This window comes from Phalangium opilio, unplaced genomic scaffold, assembly GCF_054372755.1.
Source record: "Phalangium opilio isolate 3A_F unplaced genomic scaffold, DU_Popi_V2 ptg000054l_1, whole genome shotgun sequence".
Classification (NCBI taxonomy): domain Eukaryota; kingdom Metazoa; phylum Arthropoda; class Arachnida; order Opiliones; family Phalangiidae; genus Phalangium; species Phalangium opilio.
In genome coordinates, this window is record NW_028324173.1 from 5,765,878 (window position 1) to 5,779,522 (window position 13,645).

The 13,645-nt window shown below is 38.6% G+C and overlaps 26 non-coding genes and 28 pseudogenes across 26 annotated transcripts; all 54 read left to right on the forward strand.

Annotated features, from left to right (window-relative positions):
- Positions 1-115: 115 nt before the first annotated feature.
- Positions 116-234, forward strand: LOC149671374 (5S ribosomal RNA). Its single transcript, XR_016367622.1, has one exon. It is a non-coding gene; the product is annotated as a 5S ribosomal RNA (ribosomal RNA).
- A 137-nt stretch (positions 235-371) lies between these two features.
- LOC149671375 (5S ribosomal RNA) lies at positions 372-490 on the forward strand. The gene has a single exon (XR_016367271.1). It is a non-coding gene; the product is annotated as a 5S ribosomal RNA (ribosomal RNA).
- A 137-nt stretch (positions 491-627) lies between these two features.
- LOC149671376 (5S ribosomal RNA) lies at positions 628-746 on the forward strand. The gene has a single exon (XR_016367615.1). It is a non-coding gene; the product is annotated as a 5S ribosomal RNA (ribosomal RNA).
- Positions 747-883: 137 nt separating this feature from the next.
- LOC149671377 (5S ribosomal RNA) lies at positions 884-1,002 on the forward strand (annotated as a pseudogene).
- Positions 1,003-1,139: 137 nt separating this feature from the next.
- Positions 1,140-1,258, forward strand: LOC149671378 (5S ribosomal RNA; annotated as a pseudogene).
- Positions 1,259-1,395: 137 nt separating this feature from the next.
- LOC149671379 (5S ribosomal RNA) lies at positions 1,396-1,514 on the forward strand. The gene has a single exon (XR_016367787.1). It is a non-coding gene; the product is annotated as a 5S ribosomal RNA (ribosomal RNA).
- Positions 1,515-1,649: 135 nt separating this feature from the next.
- On the forward strand, positions 1,650-1,768 carry LOC149671380 (5S ribosomal RNA). Its single transcript, XR_016367788.1, has one exon. It is a non-coding gene; the product is annotated as a 5S ribosomal RNA (ribosomal RNA).
- A 136-nt stretch (positions 1,769-1,904) lies between these two features.
- LOC149671381 (5S ribosomal RNA) lies at positions 1,905-2,007 on the forward strand (annotated as a pseudogene).
- A 122-nt stretch (positions 2,008-2,129) lies between these two features.
- On the forward strand, positions 2,130-2,248 carry LOC149671382 (5S ribosomal RNA; annotated as a pseudogene).
- A 120-nt stretch (positions 2,249-2,368) lies between these two features.
- LOC149671383 (5S ribosomal RNA) lies at positions 2,369-2,487 on the forward strand (annotated as a pseudogene).
- Positions 2,488-2,622: 135 nt separating this feature from the next.
- On the forward strand, positions 2,623-2,741 carry LOC149671384 (5S ribosomal RNA). The gene has a single exon (XR_016367653.1). It is a non-coding gene; the product is annotated as a 5S ribosomal RNA (ribosomal RNA).
- Positions 2,742-2,878: 137 nt separating this feature from the next.
- Positions 2,879-2,997, forward strand: LOC149671385 (5S ribosomal RNA; annotated as a pseudogene).
- Positions 2,998-3,134: 137 nt separating this feature from the next.
- LOC149671386 (5S ribosomal RNA) lies at positions 3,135-3,253 on the forward strand (annotated as a pseudogene).
- A 138-nt stretch (positions 3,254-3,391) lies between these two features.
- On the forward strand, positions 3,392-3,510 carry LOC149671387 (5S ribosomal RNA). The gene has a single exon (XR_016367324.1). It is a non-coding gene; the product is annotated as a 5S ribosomal RNA (ribosomal RNA).
- Positions 3,511-3,647: 137 nt separating this feature from the next.
- Positions 3,648-3,766, forward strand: LOC149671388 (5S ribosomal RNA). The gene has a single exon (XR_016367789.1). It is a non-coding gene; the product is annotated as a 5S ribosomal RNA (ribosomal RNA).
- A 137-nt stretch (positions 3,767-3,903) lies between these two features.
- On the forward strand, positions 3,904-4,022 carry LOC149671389 (5S ribosomal RNA). Its single transcript, XR_016367790.1, has one exon. It is a non-coding gene; the product is annotated as a 5S ribosomal RNA (ribosomal RNA).
- A 135-nt stretch (positions 4,023-4,157) lies between these two features.
- Positions 4,158-4,276, forward strand: LOC149671390 (5S ribosomal RNA). Its single transcript, XR_016367792.1, has one exon. It is a non-coding gene; the product is annotated as a 5S ribosomal RNA (ribosomal RNA).
- Positions 4,277-4,412: 136 nt separating this feature from the next.
- On the forward strand, positions 4,413-4,515 carry LOC149671391 (5S ribosomal RNA; annotated as a pseudogene).
- Positions 4,516-4,637: 122 nt separating this feature from the next.
- On the forward strand, positions 4,638-4,756 carry LOC149671392 (5S ribosomal RNA; annotated as a pseudogene).
- Positions 4,757-4,876: 120 nt separating this feature from the next.
- Positions 4,877-4,995, forward strand: LOC149671393 (5S ribosomal RNA; annotated as a pseudogene).
- Positions 4,996-5,130: 135 nt separating this feature from the next.
- LOC149671394 (5S ribosomal RNA) lies at positions 5,131-5,249 on the forward strand. Its single transcript, XR_016367654.1, has one exon. It is a non-coding gene; the product is annotated as a 5S ribosomal RNA (ribosomal RNA).
- Positions 5,250-5,386: 137 nt separating this feature from the next.
- On the forward strand, positions 5,387-5,505 carry LOC149671395 (5S ribosomal RNA; annotated as a pseudogene).
- Positions 5,506-5,642: 137 nt separating this feature from the next.
- LOC149671396 (5S ribosomal RNA) lies at positions 5,643-5,761 on the forward strand (annotated as a pseudogene).
- Positions 5,762-5,899: 138 nt separating this feature from the next.
- Positions 5,900-6,018, forward strand: LOC149671397 (5S ribosomal RNA). Its single transcript, XR_016367326.1, has one exon. It is a non-coding gene; the product is annotated as a 5S ribosomal RNA (ribosomal RNA).
- A 137-nt stretch (positions 6,019-6,155) lies between these two features.
- LOC149671398 (5S ribosomal RNA) lies at positions 6,156-6,274 on the forward strand. The gene has a single exon (XR_016367793.1). It is a non-coding gene; the product is annotated as a 5S ribosomal RNA (ribosomal RNA).
- A 137-nt stretch (positions 6,275-6,411) lies between these two features.
- LOC149671399 (5S ribosomal RNA) lies at positions 6,412-6,530 on the forward strand. The gene has a single exon (XR_016367238.1). It is a non-coding gene; the product is annotated as a 5S ribosomal RNA (ribosomal RNA).
- A 137-nt stretch (positions 6,531-6,667) lies between these two features.
- LOC149671400 (5S ribosomal RNA) lies at positions 6,668-6,786 on the forward strand (annotated as a pseudogene).
- Positions 6,787-6,922: 136 nt separating this feature from the next.
- On the forward strand, positions 6,923-7,025 carry LOC149671401 (5S ribosomal RNA; annotated as a pseudogene).
- A 122-nt stretch (positions 7,026-7,147) lies between these two features.
- LOC149671402 (5S ribosomal RNA) lies at positions 7,148-7,266 on the forward strand. Its single transcript, XR_016367215.1, has one exon. It is a non-coding gene; the product is annotated as a 5S ribosomal RNA (ribosomal RNA).
- Positions 7,267-7,404: 138 nt separating this feature from the next.
- Positions 7,405-7,523, forward strand: LOC149671403 (5S ribosomal RNA; annotated as a pseudogene).
- A 137-nt stretch (positions 7,524-7,660) lies between these two features.
- LOC149671404 (5S ribosomal RNA) lies at positions 7,661-7,779 on the forward strand. Its single transcript, XR_016367327.1, has one exon. It is a non-coding gene; the product is annotated as a 5S ribosomal RNA (ribosomal RNA).
- Positions 7,780-7,916: 137 nt separating this feature from the next.
- On the forward strand, positions 7,917-8,035 carry LOC149671405 (5S ribosomal RNA; annotated as a pseudogene).
- Positions 8,036-8,172: 137 nt separating this feature from the next.
- LOC149671406 (5S ribosomal RNA) lies at positions 8,173-8,291 on the forward strand (annotated as a pseudogene).
- A 137-nt stretch (positions 8,292-8,428) lies between these two features.
- On the forward strand, positions 8,429-8,547 carry LOC149671407 (5S ribosomal RNA). The gene has a single exon (XR_016367794.1). It is a non-coding gene; the product is annotated as a 5S ribosomal RNA (ribosomal RNA).
- Positions 8,548-8,682: 135 nt separating this feature from the next.
- On the forward strand, positions 8,683-8,801 carry LOC149671408 (5S ribosomal RNA). Its single transcript, XR_016367795.1, has one exon. It is a non-coding gene; the product is annotated as a 5S ribosomal RNA (ribosomal RNA).
- A 136-nt stretch (positions 8,802-8,937) lies between these two features.
- Positions 8,938-9,040, forward strand: LOC149671409 (5S ribosomal RNA; annotated as a pseudogene).
- A 122-nt stretch (positions 9,041-9,162) lies between these two features.
- Positions 9,163-9,281, forward strand: LOC149671410 (5S ribosomal RNA; annotated as a pseudogene).
- A 120-nt stretch (positions 9,282-9,401) lies between these two features.
- Positions 9,402-9,520, forward strand: LOC149671411 (5S ribosomal RNA; annotated as a pseudogene).
- Positions 9,521-9,655: 135 nt separating this feature from the next.
- On the forward strand, positions 9,656-9,774 carry LOC149671412 (5S ribosomal RNA). Its single transcript, XR_016367655.1, has one exon. It is a non-coding gene; the product is annotated as a 5S ribosomal RNA (ribosomal RNA).
- A 137-nt stretch (positions 9,775-9,911) lies between these two features.
- Positions 9,912-10,030, forward strand: LOC149671413 (5S ribosomal RNA; annotated as a pseudogene).
- A 137-nt stretch (positions 10,031-10,167) lies between these two features.
- On the forward strand, positions 10,168-10,286 carry LOC149671414 (5S ribosomal RNA; annotated as a pseudogene).
- Positions 10,287-10,424: 138 nt separating this feature from the next.
- On the forward strand, positions 10,425-10,543 carry LOC149671415 (5S ribosomal RNA). Its single transcript, XR_016367328.1, has one exon. It is a non-coding gene; the product is annotated as a 5S ribosomal RNA (ribosomal RNA).
- A 137-nt stretch (positions 10,544-10,680) lies between these two features.
- On the forward strand, positions 10,681-10,799 carry LOC149671416 (5S ribosomal RNA). Its single transcript, XR_016367656.1, has one exon. It is a non-coding gene; the product is annotated as a 5S ribosomal RNA (ribosomal RNA).
- Positions 10,800-10,936: 137 nt separating this feature from the next.
- Positions 10,937-11,055, forward strand: LOC149671417 (5S ribosomal RNA; annotated as a pseudogene).
- Positions 11,056-11,192: 137 nt separating this feature from the next.
- Positions 11,193-11,311, forward strand: LOC149671418 (5S ribosomal RNA; annotated as a pseudogene).
- Positions 11,312-11,449: 138 nt separating this feature from the next.
- LOC149671419 (5S ribosomal RNA) lies at positions 11,450-11,568 on the forward strand. Its single transcript, XR_016367329.1, has one exon. It is a non-coding gene; the product is annotated as a 5S ribosomal RNA (ribosomal RNA).
- Positions 11,569-11,705: 137 nt separating this feature from the next.
- Positions 11,706-11,824, forward strand: LOC149671420 (5S ribosomal RNA). The gene has a single exon (XR_016367796.1). It is a non-coding gene; the product is annotated as a 5S ribosomal RNA (ribosomal RNA).
- Positions 11,825-11,961: 137 nt separating this feature from the next.
- LOC149671421 (5S ribosomal RNA) lies at positions 11,962-12,080 on the forward strand (annotated as a pseudogene).
- Positions 12,081-12,217: 137 nt separating this feature from the next.
- On the forward strand, positions 12,218-12,336 carry LOC149671422 (5S ribosomal RNA). Its single transcript, XR_016367240.1, has one exon. It is a non-coding gene; the product is annotated as a 5S ribosomal RNA (ribosomal RNA).
- Positions 12,337-12,473: 137 nt separating this feature from the next.
- LOC149671423 (5S ribosomal RNA) lies at positions 12,474-12,592 on the forward strand (annotated as a pseudogene).
- Positions 12,593-12,728: 136 nt separating this feature from the next.
- LOC149671424 (5S ribosomal RNA) lies at positions 12,729-12,831 on the forward strand (annotated as a pseudogene).
- A 122-nt stretch (positions 12,832-12,953) lies between these two features.
- Positions 12,954-13,072, forward strand: LOC149671425 (5S ribosomal RNA). Its single transcript, XR_016367216.1, has one exon. It is a non-coding gene; the product is annotated as a 5S ribosomal RNA (ribosomal RNA).
- Positions 13,073-13,210: 138 nt separating this feature from the next.
- Positions 13,211-13,329, forward strand: LOC149671426 (5S ribosomal RNA; annotated as a pseudogene).
- Positions 13,330-13,466: 137 nt separating this feature from the next.
- On the forward strand, positions 13,467-13,585 carry LOC149671427 (5S ribosomal RNA). The gene has a single exon (XR_016367330.1). It is a non-coding gene; the product is annotated as a 5S ribosomal RNA (ribosomal RNA).
- The last annotated feature ends 60 nt before the right edge of the window (positions 13,586-13,645 follow it).

Below are 13,645 nucleotides of genomic sequence, written 5' to 3' on the forward strand. Positions count from 1 at the left end.
TAAATTCCTATAGATATGAAAAAAGCAAACATATTTTCTTTTTGTTATTGTTTTAAAAAGATGAAGGTCAATTTGTCTCACTTAATTTAAATTCGAATTATTATCTAGCACTCTCGGCAACGGCCATATCACGCTGAAAACACCGGTTCTCGTCGGATCACCGAAGTTAAGCAGCGTCGAGCGCAGTCAGTACTTGGGAGGGAGACCACTTAGGAATACTGCGTGCCGTTGGCTTTTTCACTTTTTTTTCCTCTTTTAAATTCCAATAGATATGAAAAAAGCCAACATATTTTCTTTTTGTTATTGTTTTAAAAAGATGAAGGTTAATTTGTCTCACTTAATTTAAATTCGAATTATTAAATAGCACTCTCGGCAACGGCCATACCACGCTGAAAACACCGGTTCTCGTCCGAGCACCGAAGTTAAGCAGCGTCGAGCGCAGTCAGTACTTGGGAGGGAGACCACTTAGGAACACTGCGTGCCGTTGGCTTTTTCACTTTTTTTTCGTCTTTTAAATTCCAATAGATATGAAAAAAGCAAACATATTTTCTTTTTGTTATTGTTTTAAAAAGATGATGGTTAATTTGTCTCACTTAATTAAAATTCGAATTATTATCTAGCACTCTCGGCAACGGCCATATCGCGCTGAAAACACCGGTTCTCGTCGGATCACCGAAGTTAAGCAGCGTCGAGCGCAGTCAGTACTTGGGAGGGAGACCACTTAGGAACACTGCGTGCCGTTGGCTTTTTCACTTTTTTTTCCTCTTTTAAATTCCAATAGATATGAAAAAAGCCAACATATTTTCTTTTTGTTATTGTTTTAAAAAGATGAAGGTTAATTTGTCTCACTTAATTTAAATTCGAATTATTATATAGCACTCTCGGCAACGGCCATATCACGCTGAAAACACCGGTTCTCGTCGGATCACCGAAGTTAAGCAGCGTCGAGCGCAGTCAGTACTTGGGAGGGAGACCACTTAGGAACACTGCGTGCCGTTGGGTTTTTCACTTTTTTTTCCTCTTTTAAATTCCAATAGATATGAAAAAAGCAAACATATTTTATTTTTGTTATTGTTTTAAAAAGATGATGGTTAATTTGTCTCACTTAATTTAAATTCGAATTATTATCTAGCACTCTCGGCAACGGCCATATCACGCTGAAAACACCGGTTCTCGTCCGATCACCGCAGTTATGCAGCGTCGAGCGCAGTCAGTACTTGGGAGGGAGACCACTTAGGAACACTGCGTGCCGTTGGCTTTTTCACTTTTTTTTCCTCTTTTAAATTCCAATAGATATGAAAAAAGCAAACATATTTTCTTTTTGTTATTGTTTTAAAAAGATGATGGTTAATTTGTCTCACTTAATTTAAATTCGAATTATTATCTAGCACTCTCGGCAACGGCCATATCACGCTGAAAACACCGGTTCTCGTCCGATCACCGAAGTTAAGAAGCGTCGAGCGCAGTCAGTACTTGGGAGGGAGACCACTTAGGAACACTGCGTGCCGTTGGCTTTTTTACTTTTTTCCTCTTTTAAATTCCAATAGATATGAAAAAAGCAAACATATTTTCTTTTTGTTATTGTTTTAAAAAGATGATGGTTAATTTGTCTCACTTAATTTAAATTCGAATTATTATCTAGCACTCTCGGCAACGGCCATATCACGCTGAAAACACCGGTTCTCGTCCGATCACCGAAGTTAAGAAGCGTCGAGCGCAGTCAGTACTTGGGAGGGAGACCACTTAGGAACACTGCGTGCCGTTGGCTTTTTCACTTTTTTTTCCACTTTTAAATTCCAATAGATATGAAAAAAGCAAATATATTTTCTTTTGTTATTGTTTTAAAAAGATGATGGTTAATTTGTCTCACTTAATTTAAATTCGAATTATTATCTAGCACTCTCGGCAACGGCCATATCACGCTGAAAACACCGGTTCTCGTCCGATCACCGAAGTTAAGCAGCGTCGAGCGCAGTCAGTACTTGTAAACTTTGCGTGCCGTTGGCTTTTTCACTTTTATTTCCTCTTTTAAATTCCATGAGATATGAAAAAAGCAAACAAATCTTCCTTTTCTAATTGATTTATAAAGATGAAGGTTAATTAAATTCGAATTATTAAATAGCACTCTCGGCAACAGCCATATCACGCTGAAAACACCGGTTCTCGTCCGATCACCGAAGTTAAGCAGCGTCGAGCGCAGTCAGTACTTGTGAGGGAGACCACTTAGGAACACTGCGTGCCGTTGGCTTTTAATTTTTTTTCCTCTTTTAAAATCCAATAGATATGAAAAAAGCAAACATATCTTCCTTTTGTTATTGTTTTATAAAGATGAAGGTTAATTAAATTCAAATTATTAAATAGCACTCTCGGCAACGGCCATATCACGCTGAAAACACCGGTTCTCGTCCGATCACCGAAGTTAAGCAGCGTCGAGCGCAGTCAGTACTTGGGAGGAAGACCACTTAGGAACACTGGGTGCCGTTGGTTTTTCACTTTTTTTCCACTTTTAAATTCCAATAGATATGAAAAAAGCAAACATATTTTCTTTTTGTTATTGTATTAAAAAGATGAAGGTCAATTTGTCTCACTTAATTTAAATTCGAATTATTATCTAGCACTCTCGGCAACGGCCATATCACGCTGAAAACACCGGTTCTCGTCGGATCACCGAAGTTAAGCAGCGTCGAGCGCAGTCAGTACTTGGGAGGGAGACCACTTAGGAACACTGCGTGCCGTTGGCTTTTTCACTTTTTTTTCCTCTTTTAAATTCCAATAGATATGAAAAAAGCCAACATATTTTCTTTTTGTTATTGTTTTAAAAAGATGAAGGTTAATTTGTCTCACTTAATTTAAATTCGAATTATTAAATAGCACTCTCGGCAACGGCCATACCACGCTGAAAACACCGGTTCTCGTCCGAGCACCGAAGTTGAGCAGCGTCGAGCGCAGTCAGTACTTGGGAGGGAGACCACTTAGGAACACTGCGTGCCGTTGGCTTTTTCACTTTTTTTTCCTCTTTTAAATTCCAATAGATATGAAAAAAGCAAACGTATTTTCTTTTTGTTATTGTTTTAAAAAGATGATGGTTAATTTGTCTCACTTAATTAAAATTCGAATTATTATCTAGCACTCTCGGCAACGGCCATATCACGCTGAAAACACCGGTTCTCGTCGGATCACCGAAGTTAAGCAGCGTCGAGCGCAGTCAGTACTTGGGAGGGAGACCACTTAGGAACACTGCGTGCCGTTGGGTTTTTCACTTTTTTTTTCCTCTTTTAAATTCCAATAGATATGAAAAAAGCAAACATATTTTCTTTTTGTTATTGTTTTAAAAAGATGATGGTTAATTTGTCTCACTTAATTTAAATTCGAATTATTATCTAGCACTCGCGGCAACGGCCATATCACGCTGAAAACACCGGTTCTCGTCCGATCACCGAAGTTAAGCAGCGTCGAGCGCAGTCAGTACTTGGGAGGGAGACCACTTAGGAACACTGCGTGCCGTTGGCTTTTTCACTTTTTTTTCCTCTTTTAAATTCCAATAGATATGAAAAAAGCAAACATATTTTCTTTTTGTTATTGTTTTAAAAAGATGATGGTTAATTTGTCTCACTTAATTTAAATTCGAATTATTATCTAGCACTCTCGGCAACGGCCATATCACGCTGAAAACACCGGTTCTCGTCCGATCACCGAAGTTAAGAAGCGTCGAGCGCAGTCAGTACTTGGGAGGGAGACCACTTAGGAACACTGCGTGCCGTTGGCTTTTTCACTTTTTTTTCCTCTTTTAAATTCCTATAGATATGAAAAAAGCAAACATATTTTCTTTTTGTTATTGTTTTAAAAAGATGAAGGTTAATATGTCTCACTTAATTTAAATTCGAATTATTATCTAGCACTCTCGGCAACGGCCATATCACGCTGAAAACACCGGTTCTCGTCCGATCACCGAAGTTAAGAAGCGTCGAGCGCAGTCAGTACTTGGGAGGGAGACCACTTAGGAACACTGCGTGCCGTTGGCTTTTTTACTTTTTTCCTCTTTTAAATTCCAATAGATATGAAAAAAGCAAACATATTTTCTTTTTGTTATTGTTTTAAAAAGATGATGGTTAATTTGTCTCACTTAATTTAAATTCGAATTATTATCTAGCACTCTCGGCAACGGCCATATCACGCTGAAAACACCGGTTCTCGTCCGATCACCGAAGTTAAGAAGCGTCGAGCGCAGTCAGTACTTGGGAGGGAGACCACTTAGGAACACTGCGTGCCGTTGGCTTTTTCACTTTTTTTTCCACTTTTAAATTCCAATAGATATGAAAAAAGCAAATATATTTTCTTTTGTTATTGTTTTAAAAAGATGATGGTTAATTTGTCTCACTTAATTTAAATTCGAATTATTATCTAGCACTCTCGGCAACGGCCATATCACGCTGAAAACACCGGTTCTCGTCCGATCACCGAAGTTAAGCAGCGTCGAGCGCAGTCAGTACTTGTAAACTTTGCGTGCCGTTGGCTTTTTCACTTTTATTTCCTCTTTTAAATTCCATGAGATATGAAAAAAGCAAACAAATCTTCCTTTTCTAATTGATTTATAAAGATGAAGGTTAATTAAATTCGAATTATTAAATAGCACTCTCGGCAACAGCCATATCACGCTGAAAACACCGGTTCTCGTCCGATCACCGAAGTTAAGCAGCGTCGAGCGCAGTCAGTACTTGTGAGGGAGACCACTTAGGAACACTGCGTGCCGTTGGCTTTTAATTTTTTTTCCTCTTTTAAAATCCAATAGATATGAAAAAAGCAAACATATCTTCCTTTTGTTATTGTTTTATAAAGATGAAGGTTAATTAAATTCAAATTATTAAATAGCACTCTCGGCAACGGCCATATCACGCTGAAAACACCGGTTCTCGTCCGATCACCGAAGTTAAGCAGCGTCGAGCGCAGTCAGTACTTGGGAGGAAGACCACTTAGGAACACTGGGTGCCGTTGGTTTTTCACTTTTTTTCCACTTTTAAATTCCAATAGATATGAAAAAAGCAAACATATTTTCTTTTTGTTATTGTATTAAAAAGATGAAGGTCAATTTGTCTCACTTAATTTAAATTCGAATTATTATCTAGCACTCTCGGCAACGGCCATATCACGCTGAAAACACCGGTTCTCGTCGGATCACCGAAGTTAAGCAGCGTCGAGCGCAGTCAGTACTTGGGAGGGAGACCACTTAGGAACACTGCGTGCCGTTGGCTTTTTCACTTTTTTTTCCTCTTTTAAATTCCAATAGATATGAAAAAAGCCAACATATTTTCTTTTTGTTATTGTTTTAAAAAGATGAAGGTTAATTTGTCTCACTTAATTTAAATTCGAATTATTAAATAGCACTCTCGGCAACGGCCATACCACGCTGAAAACACCGGTTCTCGTCCGAGCACCGAAGTTGAGCAGCGTCGAGCGCAGTCAGTACTTGGGAGGGAGACCACTTAGGAACACTGCGTGCCGTTGGCTTTTTCACTTTTTTTTCCTCTTTTAAATTCCAATAGATATGAAAAAAGCAAACGTATTTTCTTTTTGTTATTGTTTTAAAAAGATGATGGTTAATTTGTCTCACTTAATTAAAATTCGAATTATTATCTAGCACTCTCGGCAACGGCCATATCACGCTGAAAACACCGGTTCTCGTCGGATCACCGAAGTTAAGCAGCGTCGAGCGCAGTCAGTACTTGGGAGGGAGACCACTTAGGAACACTGCGTGCCGTTGGGTTTTTCACTTTTTTTTTCCTCTTTTAAATTCCAATAGATATGAAAAAAGCAAACATATTTTCTTTTTGTTATTGTTTTAAAAAGATGATGGTTAATTTGTCTCACTTAATTTAAATTCGAATTATTATCTAGCACTCGCGGCAACGGCCATATCACGCTGAAAACACCGGTTCTCGTCCGATCACCGAAGTTAAGCAGCGTCGAGCGCAGTCAGTACTTGGGAGGGAGACCACTTAGGAACACTGCGTGCCGTTGGCTTTTTCACTTTTTTTTCCTCTTTTAAATTCCAATAGATATGAAAAAAGCAAACATATTTTCTTTTTGTTATTGTTTTAAAAAGATGATGGTTAATTTGTCTCACTTAATTTAAATTCGAATTATTATCTAGCACTCTCGGCAACGGCCATATCACGCTGAAAACACCGGTTCTCGTCCGATCACCGAAGTTAAGAAGCGTCGAGCGCAGTCAGTACTTGGGAGGGAGACCACTTAGGAACACTGCGTGCCGTTGGCTTTTTCACTTTTTTTTCCTCTTTTAAATTCCTATAGATATGAAAAAAGCAAACATATTTTCTTTTTGTTATTGTTTTAAAAAGATGAAGGTTAATATGTCTCACTTAATTTTAATTCGAATTATTATCTAGCACTCTCGGCAACGGCCATATCACGCTGAAAACACCGGTTCTCGTCCGATCACCGAAGTTCAGCAGCGTCGAGCGCAGTCAGTACTTGGGAGGGAGACCACTTAGGAACACTGCGTGCCGTTGGCTTTTTCACTTTTTTTTCCTCTTTTAAATTCCTATAGATATGAAAAAAGCAAACATATTTTCTTTTTGTTATTGTTTTAAAAAGATGAAGGTCAATTTGTCTCACTTAATTTAAATTCGAATTATTATCTTGCACTCTCGGCAACGGCCATATCACGCTGAAAACCCCGGTTCTCGTCGGATCACCGAAGTTAAGCAGCGTCGAGCGCAGTAAGTACTTGGGAGGGAGACCACTTAGGAACACTGCGTGCCGTTGGCTTTTTCACTTTTTTTCCTCTTTTAAATTCCAATAGATATGAAAAAAGCTAACATATTTTCTTTTTGTTATTGTTTTAAAAAGATGAAGGTTAATTTGTCTCACTTAAATTAAATTCGAATTAGTAAATAGCACTCTCGGCAACGGCCATATCACGCTGAAAACACCGGTTCTCGTCCGATCACCGAAGTGAAGCAGCGTCGAGCGCAGTCAGTACTTGTAAACTTTGCGTGCCGTTGGCTTTTTCACTTTTATTTCCTCTTTTAAATTCCATGAGATATGAAAAAAGCAAACAAATCTTCTTTTTCTTATTGATTTATAAAGATGAAGGTTAATTAAATTCGAATTATTAAATAGCACTCTCGGCAACAGCCATATCACGCTGAAAACACCGGTTCTCGTCCGATCACCGAAGTTAAGCAGCGTCGAGCGCAGTCAGTACTTGGGAGGGAGACCACTTAGGAACACTGCGTGCCGTTGGCTTTTTCACTATTTTTTTCCTCTTTTAAATTCCTATAGATATGAAAAAAGCAAACATATTTTCTTTTTGTTATTGTATTAAAAAGATGAAGGTCAATTTGTCTCACTTAATTTAAATTCGAATTATTATCTAGCACTCTCGGCAACGGCCATATCACGCTGAAAACACCGGTTCTCGTCGGATCACCAAAGTTAAGCAGCGTCGAGCGCAGTCAGTACTTGGGAGGGAGACCACTTAGGAACACTGCGTGCCGTTGGCTTTTTCACTTTTTATTCCTCTTTTAAATTCCAATAGATATGAAAAAAGCCAACATATTTTCTTTTTGTTATTGTTTTAAAAAGATGAAGGTTAATTTGTCTCACTTAATTTAAATTCGAAATATTAAATAGCGCTCTCGGCAACGGCCATATCACGCTGAAAACACCGGTTCTCGTCCGATCACCGAAGTTAAGCAGCGTCGAGCGCAGTCAGTACTTGGGAGGGAGACCACTTAGGAACACTGCGTGCCGTTGGCTTTTTCACTTTTTTTTCCTCTTTTAAATTCCTATAGATATGAAAAAAGCAAACATATTTTCTTTTTGTTATTGTTTTAAAAAGATGATGGTTAATTTGTCTCACTTAATTTAAATTCGAATTATTATCTAGCACTCTCGGCAACGGCCATATCACGCTGAAAACACCGGTTCTCGTCGGATCACCGAAGTTAAGCAGCGTCGAGCGCAGTAAGTACTTGGGAGGGAGACCACTTAGGAACACTGCGTGTCGTTCGCTTTTTCACTTTTTTTTCCTCTTTTAAATTCCAATAGATATGAAAAAAGCCAACATATTTTCTTTTTGTTATTGTTTTAAAAAGATGAAGGTTAATTTGTCTCACTTAATTTAAATTCGAATTATTATCTAGCACTCTCGGCAACGGCCATATCACGCTGAAAACACCGGTTCTCGTCCGATCACCGCAGTTATGCAGCGTCGAGCGCAGTCAGTACTTGGGAGGGAGACCACTTAGGAACACTGCGTGCCGTTGGCTTTTTCACTTTTTTTTCCTCTTTTAAATTCCAATAGATATGAAAAAAGCAAACATATTTTCTTTTTGTTATTGTTTTAAAAAGATGATGGTTAATTTGTCTCACTTAATTTAAATTCGAATTATTATCTAGCACTCTCGGCAACGGCCATATCACGCTGAAAACACCGGTTCTCGTCCGATCACCGAAGTTAAGAAGCGTCGAGCGCAGTCAGTACTTGGGAGGGAGACCACTTAGGAACACTGCGTGCCGTTGGCTTTTTTACTTTTTTCCTCTTTTAAATTCCAATAGATATGAAAAAAGCAAACATATTTTCTTTTTGTTATTGTTTTAAAAAGATGATGGTTAATTTGTCTCACTTAATTTAAATTCGAATTATTATCTAGCACTCTCGGCAACGGCCATATCACGCTGAAAACACCGGTTCTCGTCCGATCACCGAAGTTAAGAAGCGTCGAGCGCAGTCAGTACTTGGGAGGGAGACCACTTAGGAACACTGCGTGCCGTTGGCTTTTTCACTTTTTTTTCCACTTTTAAATTCCAATAGATATGAAAAAAGCAAATATATTTTCTTTTGTTATTGTTTTAAAAAGATGATGGTTAATTTGTCTCACTTAATTTAAATTCGAATTATTATCTAGCACTCTCGGCAACGGCCATATCACGCTGAAAACACCGGTTCTCGTCCGATCACCGAAGTTAAGCAGCGTCGAGCGCAGTCAGTACTTGTAAACTTTGCGTGCCGTTGGCTTTTTCACTTTTATTTCCTCTTTTAAATTCCATGAGATATGAAAAAAGCAAACAAATCTTCCTTTTCTAATTGATTTATAAAGATGAAGGTTAATTAAATTCGAATTATTAAATAGCACTCTCGGCAACAGCCATATCACGCTGAAAACACCGGTTCTCGTCCGATCACCGAAGTTAAGCAGCGTCGAGCGCAGTCAGTACTTGTGAGGGAGACCACTTAGGAACACTGCGTGCCGTTGGCTTTTAATTTTTTTTCCTCTTTTAAAATCCAATAGATATGAAAAAAGCAAACATATCTTCCTTTTGTTATTGTTTTATAAAGATGAAGGTTAATTAAATTCAAATTATTAAATAGCACTCTCGGCAACGGCCATATCACGCTGAAAACACCGGTTCTCGTCCGATCACCGAAGTTAAGCAGCGTCGAGCGCAGTCAGTACTTGGGAGGAAGACCACTTAGGAACACTGGGTGCCGTTGGTTTTTCACTTTTTTTCCACTTTTAAATTCCAATAGATATGAAAAAAGCAAACATATTTTCTTTTTGTTATTGTATTAAAAAGATGAAGGTCAATTTGTCTCACTTAATTTAAAATCGAATTATTATCTAGCACTCTCGGCAACGGCCATATCACGCTGAAAACACCGGTTCTCGTCGGATCACCGAAGTTAAGCAGCGTCGAGCGCAGTCAGTACTTGGGAGGGAGACCACTTAGGAACACTGCGTGCCGTTGGCTTTTTCACTTTTTTTTCCTCTTTTAAATTCCAATAGATATGAAAAAAGCCAACATATTTTCTTTTTGTTATTGTTTTAAAAAGATGAAGGTTAATTTGTCTCACTTAATTTAAATTCGAATTATTAAATAGCACTCTCGGCAACGGCCATACCACGCTGAAAACACCGGTTCTCGTCCGAGCACCGAAGTTGAGCAGCGTCGAGCGCAGTCAGTACTTGGGAGGGAGACCACTTAGGAACACTGCGTGCCGTTGGCTTTTTCACTTTTTTTTCCTCTTTTAAATTCCAATAGATATGAAAAAAGCAAACGTATTTTCTTTTTGTTATTGTTTTAAAAAGATGATGGTTAATTTGTCTCACTTAATTAAAATTCGAATTATTATCTAGCACTCTCGGCAACGGCCATATCACGCTGAAAACACCGGTTCTCGTCGGATCACCGAAGTTAAGCAGCGTCGAGCGCAGTCAGTACTTGGGAGGGAGACCACTTAGGAACACTGCGTGCCGTTGGGTTTTTCACTTTTTTTTTCCTCTTTTAAATTCCAATAGATATGAAAAAAGCAAACATATTTTCTTTTTGTTATTGTTTTAAAAAGATGATGGTTAATTTGTCTCACTTAATTTAAATTCGAATTATTATCTAGCACTCGCGGCAACGGCCATATCACGCTGAAAACACCGGTTCTCGTCCGATCACCGAAGTTAAGCAGCGTCGAGCGCAGTCAGTACTTGGGAGGGAGACCACTTAGGAACACTGCGTGCCGTTGGCTTTTTCACTTTTTTTTCCTCTTTTAAATTCCAATAGATATGAAAAAAGCAAACATATTTTCTTTTTGTTATTGTTTTAAAAAGATGATGGTTAATTTGTCTCACTTAATTTAAATTCGAATTATTATCTAGCACTCTCGGCAACGGCCATATCACGCTGAAAACACCGGTTCTCGTCGGATCACCGAAGTTAAGCAGCGTCGAGCGCAGTCAGTACTTGGGAGGGAGACCACTTAGGAACACTGCGTGCCGTTGGCTTTTTCACTTTTTTTTCCTCTTTTAAATTCCAATAGATATGAAAAAAGCCAACATATTTTCTTTTTGTTATTGTTTTAAAAAGATGAAGGTTAATTTGTCTCACTTAATTTAAATTCGAATTATTAAATAGCACTCTCGGCAACGGCCATACCACGCTGAAAACACCGGTTCTCGTCCGAGCACCGAAGTTGAGCAGCGTCGAGCGCAGTCAGTACTTGGGAGGGAGACCACTTAGGAACACTGCGTGCCGTTGGCTTTTTCACTTTTTTTTCCTCTTTTAAATTCCAATAGATATGAAAAAAGCAAACGTATTTTCTTTTTGTTATTGTTTTAAAAAGATGATGGTTAATTTGTCTCACTTAATTAAAATTCGAATTATTATCTAGCACTCTCGGCAACGGCCATATCACGCTGAAAACACCGGTTCTCGTCGGATCACCGAAGTTAAGCAGCGTCGAGCGCAGTCAGTACTTGGGAGGGAGACCACTTAGGAACACTGCGTGCCGTTGGGTTTTTCACTTTTTTTTTCCTCTTTTAAATTCCAATAGATATGAAAAAAGCAAACATATTTTCTTTTTGTTATTGTTTTAAAAAGATGATGGTTAATTTGTCTCACTTAATTTAAATTCGAATTATTATCTAGCACTCGCGGCAACGGCCATATCACGCTGAAAACACCGGTTCTCGTCCGATCACCGAAGTTAAGCAGCGTCGAGCGCAGTCAGTACTTGGGAGGGAGACCACTTAGGAACACTGCGTGCCGTTGGCTTTTTCACTTTTTTTTCCTCTTTTAAATTCCAATAGATATGAAAAAAGCAAACATATTTTCTTTTTGTTATTGTTTTAAAAAGATGATGGTTAATTTGTCTCACTTAATTTAAATTCGAATTATTATCTAGCACTCTCGGCAACGGCCATATCACGCTGAAAACACCGGTTCTCGTCCGATCACCGAAGTTAAGAAGCGTCGAGCGCAGTCAGTACTTGGGAGGGAGACCACTTAGGAACACTGCGTGCCGTTGGCTTTTTCACTTTTTTTTCCTCTTTTAAATTCCAATAGATATGAAAAAAGCAAACATATTTTCTTTTTGTTATTGTTTTAAAAAGATGATGGTTAATTTGTCTCACTTAATTTAAATTCGAATTATTATCTAGCACTCTCGGCAACGGCCATATCACGCTGAAAACACCGGTTCTCGTCCGATCACCGAAGTTAAGAAGCGTCGAGCACAGTCAGTACTTGGGAGGGAGACCACTTAGGAACACTGCGTGCCGTTGGCTTTTTCTCTTTTTTTTCCTTTTTTAAATTCCAATAGATATGAAAAAAGCAAACATATTTTCTTTTTGTTATTGTTTTAAAAAGATGAAGGTTAATATGTCTCACTTAATTTTAATTCGAATTATTATCTAGCACTCTCGGCAACGGCCATATCACGCTGAAAACACCGGTTCTCGTCCGATCACCGAAGTTCAGCAGCGTCGAGCGCAGTCAGTACTTGGGAGGGAGACCACTTAGGAACACTGCGTGCCGTTGGCTTTTTCACTTTTTTTTCCTCTTTTAAATTCCTATAGATATGAAAAAAGCAAACATATTTTCTTTTTGTTATTGTTTTAAAAAGATGAAGGTCAATTTGTCTCACTTAATTTAAATTCGAATTATTATCTTGCACTCTCGGCAACGGCCATATCACGCTGAAAACCCCGGTTCTCGTCGGATCACCGAAGTTAAGCAGCGTCGAGCGCAGTAAGTACTTGGGAGGGAGACCACTTAGGAACACTGCGTGCCGTTGGCTTTTTCACTTTTTTTCCTCTTTTAAATTCCAATAGATATGAAAAAAGCTAACATATTTTCTTTTTGTTATTGTTTTAAAAAGATGAAGGTTAATTTGTCTCACTTAAATTAAATTCGAATTAGTAAATAGCACTCTCGGCAACGGCCATATCACGCTGAAAACACCGGTTCTCGTCCGATCACCGAAGTGAAGCAGCGTCGAGCGCAGTCAGTACTTGTAAACTTTGCGTGCCGTTGGCTTTTTCACTTTTATTTCCTCTTTTAAATTCCATGAGATATGAAAAAAGCAAACAAATCTTCTTTTTCTTATTGATTTATAAAGATGAAGGTTAATTAAATTCGAATTATTAAATAGCACTCTCGGCAACAGCCATATCACGCTGAAAACACCGGTTCTCGTCCGATCACCGAAGTTAAGCAGCGTCGAGCGCAGTCAGTACTTGGGAGGGAGACCACTTAGGAACACTGCGTGCCGTTGGCTTTTTCACTATTTTTTTCCTCTTTTAAATTCCTATAGATATGAAAAAAGCAAACATATTTTCTTTTTGTTATTGTATTAAAAAGATGAAGGTCAATTTGTCTCACTTAATTTAAATTCGAATTATTATCTAGCACTCTCGGCAACGGCCATATCACGCTGAAAACACCGGTTCTCGTCGGATCACCAAAGTTAAGCAGCGTCGAGCGCAGTCAGTACTTGGGAGGGAGACCACTTAGGAACACTGCGTGCCGTTGGCTTTTTCACTTTTTATTCCTCTTTTAAATTCCAATAGATATGAAAAAAGCCAACATATTTTCTTTTTGTTATTGTTTTAAAAAGATGAAGGTTAATTTGTCTCACTTAATTTAAATTCGAAATATTAAATAGCGCTCTCGGCAACGGCCATATCACGCTGAAAACACCGGTTCTCGTCCGATCACCGAAGTTAAGCAGCGTCGAGCGCAGTCAGTACTTGGGAGGGAGACCACTTAGGAACACTGCGTGCCGTTGGCTTTTTCACTTTTTTTTCCTCTTTTAAATTCCTATAGATATGAAAAAAGCAAACATATTTTC